This window comes from Electrophorus electricus, chromosome 9, assembly GCF_013358815.1.
Source record: "Electrophorus electricus isolate fEleEle1 chromosome 9, fEleEle1.pri, whole genome shotgun sequence".
Lineage (NCBI taxonomy): Eukaryota > Metazoa > Chordata > Actinopteri > Gymnotiformes > Gymnotidae > Electrophorus > Electrophorus electricus.
The window spans coordinates 959773-970270 of NC_049543.1; positions in this window are offsets into that span (position 1 = coordinate 959773).

Here is a 10498-nt window from a genome sequence, read left to right on the forward strand (position 1 = left end):
TCTGCATCGGTGATCAGTGCTACCACCGTTTCATCATCTGCATACATAATAATAGTATTTGTGCTGTGGAATGGTATGCATTCAAGGGTATATAAGCAGTATAAAAGGGGAACCAGCACACAGCCCTGTGGGACCCCTGTGCTCAGTAAGAGGCTGGTATGGTTGGAGCCCAGTTTTATATGCCACATTATCTCAAAGAATGACACTTTGGAGACCCCAGCATTTTTCCAGATGCTCTTATCCAGAGACACTAACCTTTTATGAGCATGACAGAACATGTAACACCTTGGTGTTATACGTTCAGTACTCCACCTGCTCTACAGTGTGAGGGGCAGGAGCCAATAAGTGCATATACACCTACTGGTCATTTATGAAGCCTACAGTGTTAATTCTTGCAACTGTATTTGTGTATGTACATTATTATGAAGAAGACATTATGTAGCAAAGTTTAATAGCTTTTTCTACTTGTAAGGCTATGGTCTTTCCAGTGTTACCTTTGTGTCAAGCTATTGGTGGATAAAACAGTCACTCGAGACTGTAAGACCAGACAGACCAACCTGTGCACTGCCTGGATTGATTACAAGAAAGGTTATGATTCAATGGCTCCCACATGGATCCTGGACTACTGGAAGCTGTATAACATCAACAGACTCTGAGTCTTCATCAAGAACTCAATGTTGAACGGGTCCAGCAGATACCAAGAACAACTTCCGAGATCTCGGTACAGAAGAATACTACAAAGGACACTCAAGCTCCCAGACCTCTTGTAGAGGACCTGAGCTTGAAAGAAAAATAGCGAGAGACCACCTGGAGGAGGGTGATATATTATATATACACACACACACACACAAATATATATCATACATACTATACATACATTCATACTATATTTATCTATGCATACATACAAACTGTGTGTGTGTATATATCACACATACATATACATATTTTTATATATATATATATATATATATATATATATATATATATATATAATATTAGTGTGTGTGTGTGTGTGTGTGAGAGAGAGCGAGTGAGTGTACACACACACACTCCAGCACAGTATTTGGTGTGTAGATATGGTTGTCTGTGTAATTCTGTTGGTATAGGAGTGTTGTTTGACTTGCGCTGAACGTCTGTCTCCCGTCAGAACTGGAGTCCCTCTACATTAAACTGTGTGTCTTACTTATCCAGCAGGTCACGTTTGTCTCACTCCACTGCTCACCTACTCTCCTAATCCTCCCCTTGTCGCATGCAGGGCATAAAACATTTTACCCCATTGTACACCACTCACTTAGTATCAGATATCCATATACACGTGATGCAAAGAAAATCTATCGGACGTTTGTCATGCCAAAAACTGTTTGGCCCGGACCACAAAAAATGGACCACGTAGCATGAGATCGTGAGTACGATATCAAACAGGCAGATCAGAGACATTAAATCTGCTGCACCCTTCTTTGAATTCAGATAAGACTATGGATGCTTCCCTCCAGGAGAAATTCAGCCGGCGAAACACAACATTCCTCTTGTTGGGCCTTCTGCAGCTCTCTCGTGCCAAGATTCCCAATAAGCTCGGATGACAACCAGCTCTGGAAGCCCCTGAACCCCTCCGCCCGTGTCCCCAGTCGCAGGGTTTAGATGTCAAATAGCACCTGAATCCCCGTCGTCCTTTTGTACTTCATTTCCACAAATGAGACCAAATAGATATATGAATGTGTGTCTTAGTTGTTGAACGGAGAGACAGTTGTTAACCCAGAGGACTCTGTCTCATTCGTTTGTGATTTTGGTTTCCCCTTGCGGAGGCTTCTGGATTGCAGCTGGCAGTTGCGGATGAAAATGACACTTCAATTAGCTGCAGAGTGTCTGAACGATGGCCCCCAGGTGGCTGGTGTAATGGTGTAATGGTTCTACGCTTGTTGTTAAAATTACTCAGGCTCTTTACAGTGAGACCATCTGTTTCAGCTAAGGCAGAAGTTCTTGGGTGCTATGATCCTCCCCCCCCCCTTTGGGAGGGAAGCTGCTGATCAGAATGGGCCCCTCACAGCATGATGACTGTAATTATGAGGCGTGTGAGTGGAGATTTGGTGCATATGAGCGCAGGGATTAAATCACACATGACTCAGCATTTTGGAAGCCATCTTATTTATTTTATCTACCTATGACTGCATGAAGCCCCAGTTAGGCCTGTTGTTATAAGTCTTCACTAACAGTCCTTTGGCGACTACATAAACACTCCACATTATGTAGATCCCAGGAGGAGCTTTGGGAGAAAGTTCGCCGTCCAGGAGAGCTCTGGCACACTGACGGATCTATTACTGCATCTTCTCGCCAATGAATGTTTTTCTCCCCTCTGTGACGGGGCTTTTAGAGATGTGTTGACAGATGTCTAGTGCAGAAGGGTACCTCTCATCTTGGTTGATGTAATCACACAAGGTTTCTTGATTCCCCTTGATTTTTTTTCTTTTCCATTATAAAACCCTGTCGGTAAAATCAATTGGGCTTGATTATCATGCTTTTTACAACCATGTTCGCGATCCTTTGTCACACTGTGTGTCTCAACAAATAGGCTCCCCCCAGAAATCTTTTCTCAATCTGTCTCAACAGACAAACTCCCCCAAGTAATCTTGACGTTGCACTGCTGTTCAGGCGGCAGGTTTGCAAGGTTCATCAATGTTAATTTCCACTCGCATGCAAAGAGTGAAGAGGAGGGCTGTTTAAACGACGCTGTTGGGTCAACTTTGCACTACTGCCACCGCTCACCCATCGTTCTGAGAAAGAGGAAGCTGGGGGCAGGATTATCCTGCAGTACACTTTCATCATAACACTGCCATTTGCCTGGAACACTGTCGAATCAGTCGATTCGACAACCGCCTGTCATACAAGATGTGCCTCAGAAAACAAAATGTTTTCAAGACATGCCAAAACAAAATCATAAACCCATAAGCGTGGACGTACTGTCTGTTTTGTTATCTCTTGCGGCAGATAAAATTTGAAATTGTTTGTGTCCTACACGTTGTCAGAAGCAGTCAGTGACGTCCTTTTTAATGCTGTCTGTGTCAGAAGGCACTGAAAGTTATGAAGGAGGAAGTCAAGATTCTCAAGTTTGAAACAATGTTCACTCATTTCTGGATGGTTTCCTATGTATAAACGGTATTGAGAGTTCAAGCTGGTCTTAAATAATGACCTTTTCAGGTTGTCCTGTGGTGCGAAGGTTTGACAAGTTGTGGTGTGGACCAGATCGACTAGCAGTGGCATGAAACCGAAGGAACAGTACAGGTGAAATCTGTTCCTTCGTCCAGGGCCTCGTACATGTTCTGGGTCAGACAGGATCTGATTAATGTATCCAGGTGTAGGTCTCTGCTCTGAAGATATCCCCTTCTCTACCCTCATCTATTGGCCTTTAGTGGGACATTTTGCTTCTAACCCAGAACATGCTCGTGTGGTTTACAAATGGCTGCCATGGACGTCAGGTGTCATTCTGAACACCGACGTCCCTCTACACTTGAAAGCCATCCTTCAGAAACACATCTGAAATAACATCGTTTTTTATGCTTCCACATTTTTCACTTTTTTTGAAGGTCCTTGTCTGTGTGCAGTAGACTTGTCTATCACTCCCAGAGCAAGAAAGACAGAAAGCTAAAAGCCTCATTTGAGTTATGACACTCAAATGTGACATTTGATACTGACCTCTGAAGGTTTATCTAGATGAAATTCTGTGGATGACATTTCCTATGCCAACAAGATAAAACATAAAACATAATTGAATGTATATTCCCTAGTTCTATTTCCTTAATAGGAATTAGACTGAAGAGTGCATGAACAACCTGGCCTGCTGCCGGTGTACAGCATTACCTCCAAACGCTGTGGAGTGCCGCCCAAGCAGTGATCTAGTTTATGTGGTACTTGTATCTATATGGTAATCAACATTTTCACTTAAGTTTACAAGGTTTCCAGAAAAACAAGGCATTGCAGACTGAGGTCCTTTGTGGAGCACGCACTCCACTGCACTCCACTTCCAAGAGTGTACTTCCTCAGCTGATGAAGGACCCCTGTCTATAATATTCTGTTTGACCTCTATTAACCTGGTGGACTTGACTGGAATGACCTCTACATGTTTTAATACAGTACACTGCTCGTACTGTCTGGAGTCTTCTATGTATATACACACACGTTACACATGAACATCATGATGTGTGTGTGTGTGTGTGTGTGTGTGTGTGTGTGTGTGTGTGTGTGTGTGTGTGTGTGTGTGTGTGTGTGTGTGTGTGTATATAGTAAGACATTATTATTTAGTGATGATAATGGAATATACATTATAGTATGTAGAATATTCAATATACGATATATAGTAAAAATACAATTTGTGTGTTTATGGTGGTCTCAAAGTAAACTGGTATACTAATATATCAACTAGCCATTGTAATTAACTCTGGAGGTCAGCCCCTGGATCTACTGATCATGCTGGGGTTGAGAGAGGTCAGCCACTATTCTGTCTGTACTATTCAGTCCTAGAAAAGCATTTGTACAGTGTGTTATTTTCATGAAACCCCTCTGACCAGCCGGTCCAGTGTCTCAGCATTACGTTACGTTCTAGGCATTTCAACCGCTTGGATGGAAACATGGAATGCCATGGCTAGTTTCAGTCTGAGGCTCTGCAGTGTAATAAAAGGAATTTCTCAGACTCCGTTAGTTAGGAGTTCTTGAAACACAATGGAAGTTTAGCTCGAATGACGGCAAGGCGTCGCTGTGCCCAACCCACACAGCGAAATCGTGCTGAGTAGAATGAAGCACGTCTGCCGATTGTGGTGGCTGATGAGAGACGTGATTTCACTCAGGTAGAATATCCTACATGTTATATCTTTAATAGGCTTCTTTGGTTTTAGCGTGTTGTCAAATTGTGTTCATCAGCAGTGTTGAATGAGTAATTATGCGGCTACTTTGCCTATCTAATTTTCAGCCAATTTTCATTGGAGAATACCTAGTGATCTAATTAAGGTCCAAGACCCGGTTTAATCTCTTCAGTTTATTAATGTTAATTGATATGCGTGTAAGTGATGAAGCAAAGCTTTGAAGTTTGTTCTCGTATGGATTTTCCTTCCTGCAGCATGTGTACTTTAATTGCGTCCTCTACTGCATGTCACTGCTTATGTTCGTGATGCTGAGTGTTTTTGTAGACGTGCTCCTGACTAGCCTGCCTTCTGTGTGTTCTTTACCGGCTCCTCTGAAGGACTCACCATCTGGGTAGTGTCATGCTGTGGAAAAAGAAGCATTAACCTCCGGGAAAACGACGTGGTCACTAAGATACAACGCGCAGCATGCAGCCGGTCCCCTCGAGGGTATTTTTAGAGCAGCGTCTATTGATTAGCCTCGTGAACGGTGGTCATCGACTTGGTCAGGTGAACGGAGAGCCAAGATCTCGCGATTGACCTGTGCATTAGTCGACTGAGGGAAAATATTTCACACACGACTCTGACATCCTACATCGTCAAAGCTGACAAATACGTGCCAGCGGTGTACGTATACCACTGAAAGTATACATAACGACCGTATAACGAATGTATAACGACCGTATAACGAATGTATAACGACCGTATAACGAATGTATAAGGACCGCTATCAATGTTGATTTAGTCATTATTTAAATCTGGTTCATGTTAGTTTACAATTTGATCTGTGGCAGGCATGTAGTCATTTACTGGGTTTGCGCAAGCAATTTGATATTTTGGGTTACAGCAGCAAAAATCAGGGGAATGTCACTTATTTAATTATAATGTGCATAATGAAAAATGTGCATATATATATACCAAAGCTCAGTGTGTCATAGATGGGGGAGCTACATGACAGACGGATGTTGGGGTGGAGAGGAATGCATTGCGAGAAGATGGTCGTGATCCCACAAGGGAAGCTGTTGAATTAAAATTCAAATTAAGCAATTTACTAAGTTTAATTTCTTCAAGGTTAACCTGATTTGATGAAGGGATTTTGTTGTGATTTGACCTGATGTAATCCCTCAGTGTTATGGGATGACCTGACTTGTAAATGAAAGCCTTGCTGATGAGTTCAAACAGGTAGGCGGAAGAGTTTCAGACAAGCCTTCCTACCTTTGTCTGTCCTTCTGTAAGTTGTTTTTACATTATGTGTTTGGTAGCTTTAACTGTGATTTTACCCACCAGGTAGCTGTACTATGCAAATGAGCACTCTAACAAGTCACTTTTTTCCTATTGTGTGCTGTGAGCATTCTGACCAATCATATTCCTTCGAGATGCGTGTTCTGTGTTTTGATGAATTACGGCACAAATGTAAATCACAGTGCAGGCTAATCATATAACTATACATCAATGGTCCACCCCCGTGATTTGCATATATGACACAACAAATCAGAATACAGCAATTTAATTGCAATATTGTACAATGTCCAAATGTAGCTGCCCTCTTAAACATTTTTATAGACAGTGTAATCATTTTTGGAATCTATGTGCTAGGTCCCTCAAAAAATGTAATGGTGTGTTGTGTTCTATGTGAGGTTTCCAGGAGCCTGTGGCTCCGGCCAGAAGACCCCCACCACCACCACGTGCTGACAGTTTTGCATACACGCTATGAAGGTCACAAAATGGACAGCTTGACGTAAAGAGCTCTCACTGTTGGCCATCCGTGTGAAGGCCTACGTCCTTGCCAACATGGCGCAGACTGGTGTGAAGCTCTCTCCCCTTCACACAGGTTCATGGATCATGTCTTTTCTTTTTCCTACTCGCCCTGGAGCTGAAGGGTTAACTCTACTGTTGGGGGTGTTTCCTTGCTGTGTGTTTGGATCTTTAAATGAGTGCCTTTACGTGAACTGTGATCAAGCTGACCTATGACAAACTGCACCTGAATCAAGTCCTTCTGTTTGTACCCACGCTGGGCCCGGTGTGAGCACTCGGCTCCGGTGTCTTTCTCAGTAAATATCTCTTCTCTCCCAGCCTCCACACTTCTTTTTGGTCGAGTCTGTATTTGAAGTTCGTCCGCACTGACATGTGACTCATGTTCTATCGCTCTGAACCAAACACAATAAAACCTGAAAAGCAAATATGTGGCTAAAAGAGAAGAGAAGCAAACTTGCCTGTTTGTGTGTGTGTGTGCAGTTGTACTTCAAAAAACAGAAACACACACAAACAGAGAGTGCTAAAGGACCCTCACAGTAACCCACGCTGAGTAAAACCAGGCCTTCCCCTCACTCTGCTTCTGTCTGACGGAGTCAAGCCCACTGAAATGCATGCACAGACACGCCACCTTCTCATACACAGCACTTTAGTTATGACCATGTGTGAGTGCTTGGCCTTGGACACGTGGAGGTGTGGGGGGACACACACACCTTCATGCTGATATGAAGGTGTGAGCAATGCAGGAAGGTGGACAACAGGACTGTCTAAGAGTAGGATGCGTTAGCTACTGCTCTTTCTCTCCTGTGTGTGTGTGTGTGTGTGTGTGTGTGTGTGTATCAAGCGTTCTACTGCATGACACCACTGTTAGGAGGTCACCGTGTCTGAGCCGTAGGGCCGCGTTATTTAACGTTACTCAGGAAACTTAGCGTGTCTGCCAGGGTCTGCCTGTCTAGGATGAGCCACCAATTAATGTGAAGCCCCCGAAAAGTCGAACTACCCCTACCCAACTGCACACAGCATTTCTGCAGGGCTGTATATCGGCAAGCGCCTGCAAACCCCTCACACCAGGGAAAGACCATTTGGGGGGTTGCGAGATATGGACCTGATTTTCCACGTCTCTGAGGCTGGGAGATTTCTTAATGCCTAAAGAGGTTTCTGAGTTTCTCCTTTGTTGTTAAGGGTTTAAATTCTCCCATTCATGAATTCTTAATTGCAGAGGGATCGGTCTGATCCTTCCTTATATTTAAAAAACCCTTTTTTTTCTTTTTTAAAGAGAATATTGATAAGTCTAGATTAGTGAGAATGTTTGTTTAACTAAAATGTCACTTCTATCATTTAGGACATATCCAGTTTACAATACAATACAACTTCCCTAACCGTGTGTGTGTGTGTGTGTGTTTCTCAATCTTGAAACAGTGTGTATGTGGGGGAGTTAATGTATTGACAAAGTACCTTAATAAAAAATTCAGACCCAAAAATACCAGTGTTCCCAGGTCCTAGGTGTGTATAATGCATTTTTTATTTTAAAAAAATAGAATTAGAGAGGTAGAGAAAGCACAAGTTTGTTTGCAGATCACAGATGTGACTGATACGACATGAATATATATACAGTAGCTTTGATAGTTTAAACATGACAAAATCCATTTTCCATCTGTCAACACCGTGTTACTGAGATTAACGTCACCTTCAACCACCAGTTTGTATAGTCACACTTAACTCCTATAGACCTATAGTTTCAGTGCAACGTCCACCCACAGCCATTTAGCTTCAAGGGTTGTTTGTTTGAGCACACTGAAAGACAGCAGCTCTTACTGTGTGGATGGAGTGAAAAGACTTCAGTCTTATTCCTGAAGTCTTATTCCACAGCCGCTTAATAAAAGAGTGCTTAACGCAGCTGTGATTACGCCAGACACAGTCTACGGATTATTCCAGTGATGGGCCAGAAAGCCAAGGCCAGCAAACAAGATAAGATCCAAATCACATCTCTAACGCACATACTGCTCTTGTAAAACCTTGCTTCCTTTGTAGAGTGGGTACAAATCTTTACTCTCGAATTATTTAGTATTATTCTACTTCTCAGTTTCGCAGCCCTAATCGCCACAGATTATTTAGGATTAGAATGTCCAGAGTCCGCGAGCGTCCCCATTTCTGTACAGGTAATAATACTTCAAAAACAACAACAACAACAAAAATGAGGTATCAGAATTTCTCATTACTGCCACTCTCTGTTCACGGTGCAAACAGACGTGACGTGTGATGATGCACGATGATGCAATAGCTACAATGAAACATGCTAATGTGAGATCCATGCACAGATGCTTGGGTCTGTTATCTTGGGTATCTTATTTTTGCGTCTGTTCTTCTGGGTCTGTTTGGGGCAGTTTTGTTGCAACATCATGTCGTGAAGTTTGAGGGCTGGAAGGAACAAATTAAATGACAAAAATGTGTGTTAATTGAAATTAGTAAAAATGCACATTGAAAAAATTGAGTAATCAAGTTATTTGATTTGATAAAGTTTACTGTAACTTTATTTTAAAAGTGTTGATTTGATAGATTGTGATAAAATATGTTTTACTAAAATAGCATTTGGATGGGAAAAACAAAAGGAAAAATTAATAAAATGAATGTAAACTAAAAACTTTTATTAAATGATATGAGTTTTTGGCGTCTTGCATCATTTATAGTTTAGCCCAAGACGTTTTTCATTTAATGTGAGCAATTCTTATTAATTTTATTAGTTAATTTATTATTTAGCATTTAACATTAGTAATTTTGTTACATTCCTCATTTATTATTTAATTTTTGTCACTTCCGCATCTAGCAAATAAATGTTGATCAGAAAGTTCAACTGGCCTACCCTTGGACAGTCGCTGTACCTCCTCCGTGAGGGTTGTGTGTACGTAGCCACACTGGACTTTCAAGGTTAGCGATCAGAATCACACATCACACATCACACATGAGAATGGGGGCAGCGTGATGGATGCAGACACCAGCTGCACGCTCAAGATCATCTTCGCCATCATAAGCTGCTTCTGACCAGTGGTGACCCTTAAGCAATACAGACTACATGCAACATACAAGCAATATACAAAGCACAAACAGTACTTAAAGTGCATGTGTAGTGCTAACATCAGTCACACACACGTATGGAAATGAAACTGTGATGTACGAGTGTTTGTATGTTACAGTACTGTAGATGTGAAGCAGGATGTAGTAACTGTCTGGAGAAACAACAGTGTTTATGGCGTAGCAGGAGACACTGCTCAGAGGTTTATGAGGGTGATGACCCGAGCGAAGAAACTTCTCCTGCGTCTGGCAGTTTTCGTCTACTGTCTTCTGTCAGCAGCTCCTGGGGTACACCAGTACTTCTCAGTTATCACAGGACGTACGTCCTTTGCTTTTTCTCTTTGAATTTATGTTTGAAAACCTTACTCAGTAAGTAATATTACCCAAGCGCAGCAGAGAAGGAGTCATTGATCATTCCACCAAAGCATGTACTCTGTGAAGTGTGTGAAATCTCCACCACGTCCTCTTCATCCTGCTTGAAGACAGCTTGTACGTCCATCCTGCTGATCTTGTGTGTGTGTGTGTGTGTGTGTGTGTGTGTGTGTGTGGTGGTGGGGGGGGGGGTCTCGTCCCGATGGATACTGCAGTGCAACGCTTAAAGTGACAGTAGTGCTAAACTGCACCATTCTAATACACCTGAGATGGACTATATCAGTGCATCGAACCATTAAGGGGTTAAAACGCAAAGGCTTGCCCCTAACCACGCCACCTGCCAACGCCAGCACGAACCCAACTGCCTCCATGGTCCACCGCTGTGATCCTTGCATATGTCCCTCAGTAGACAGGGT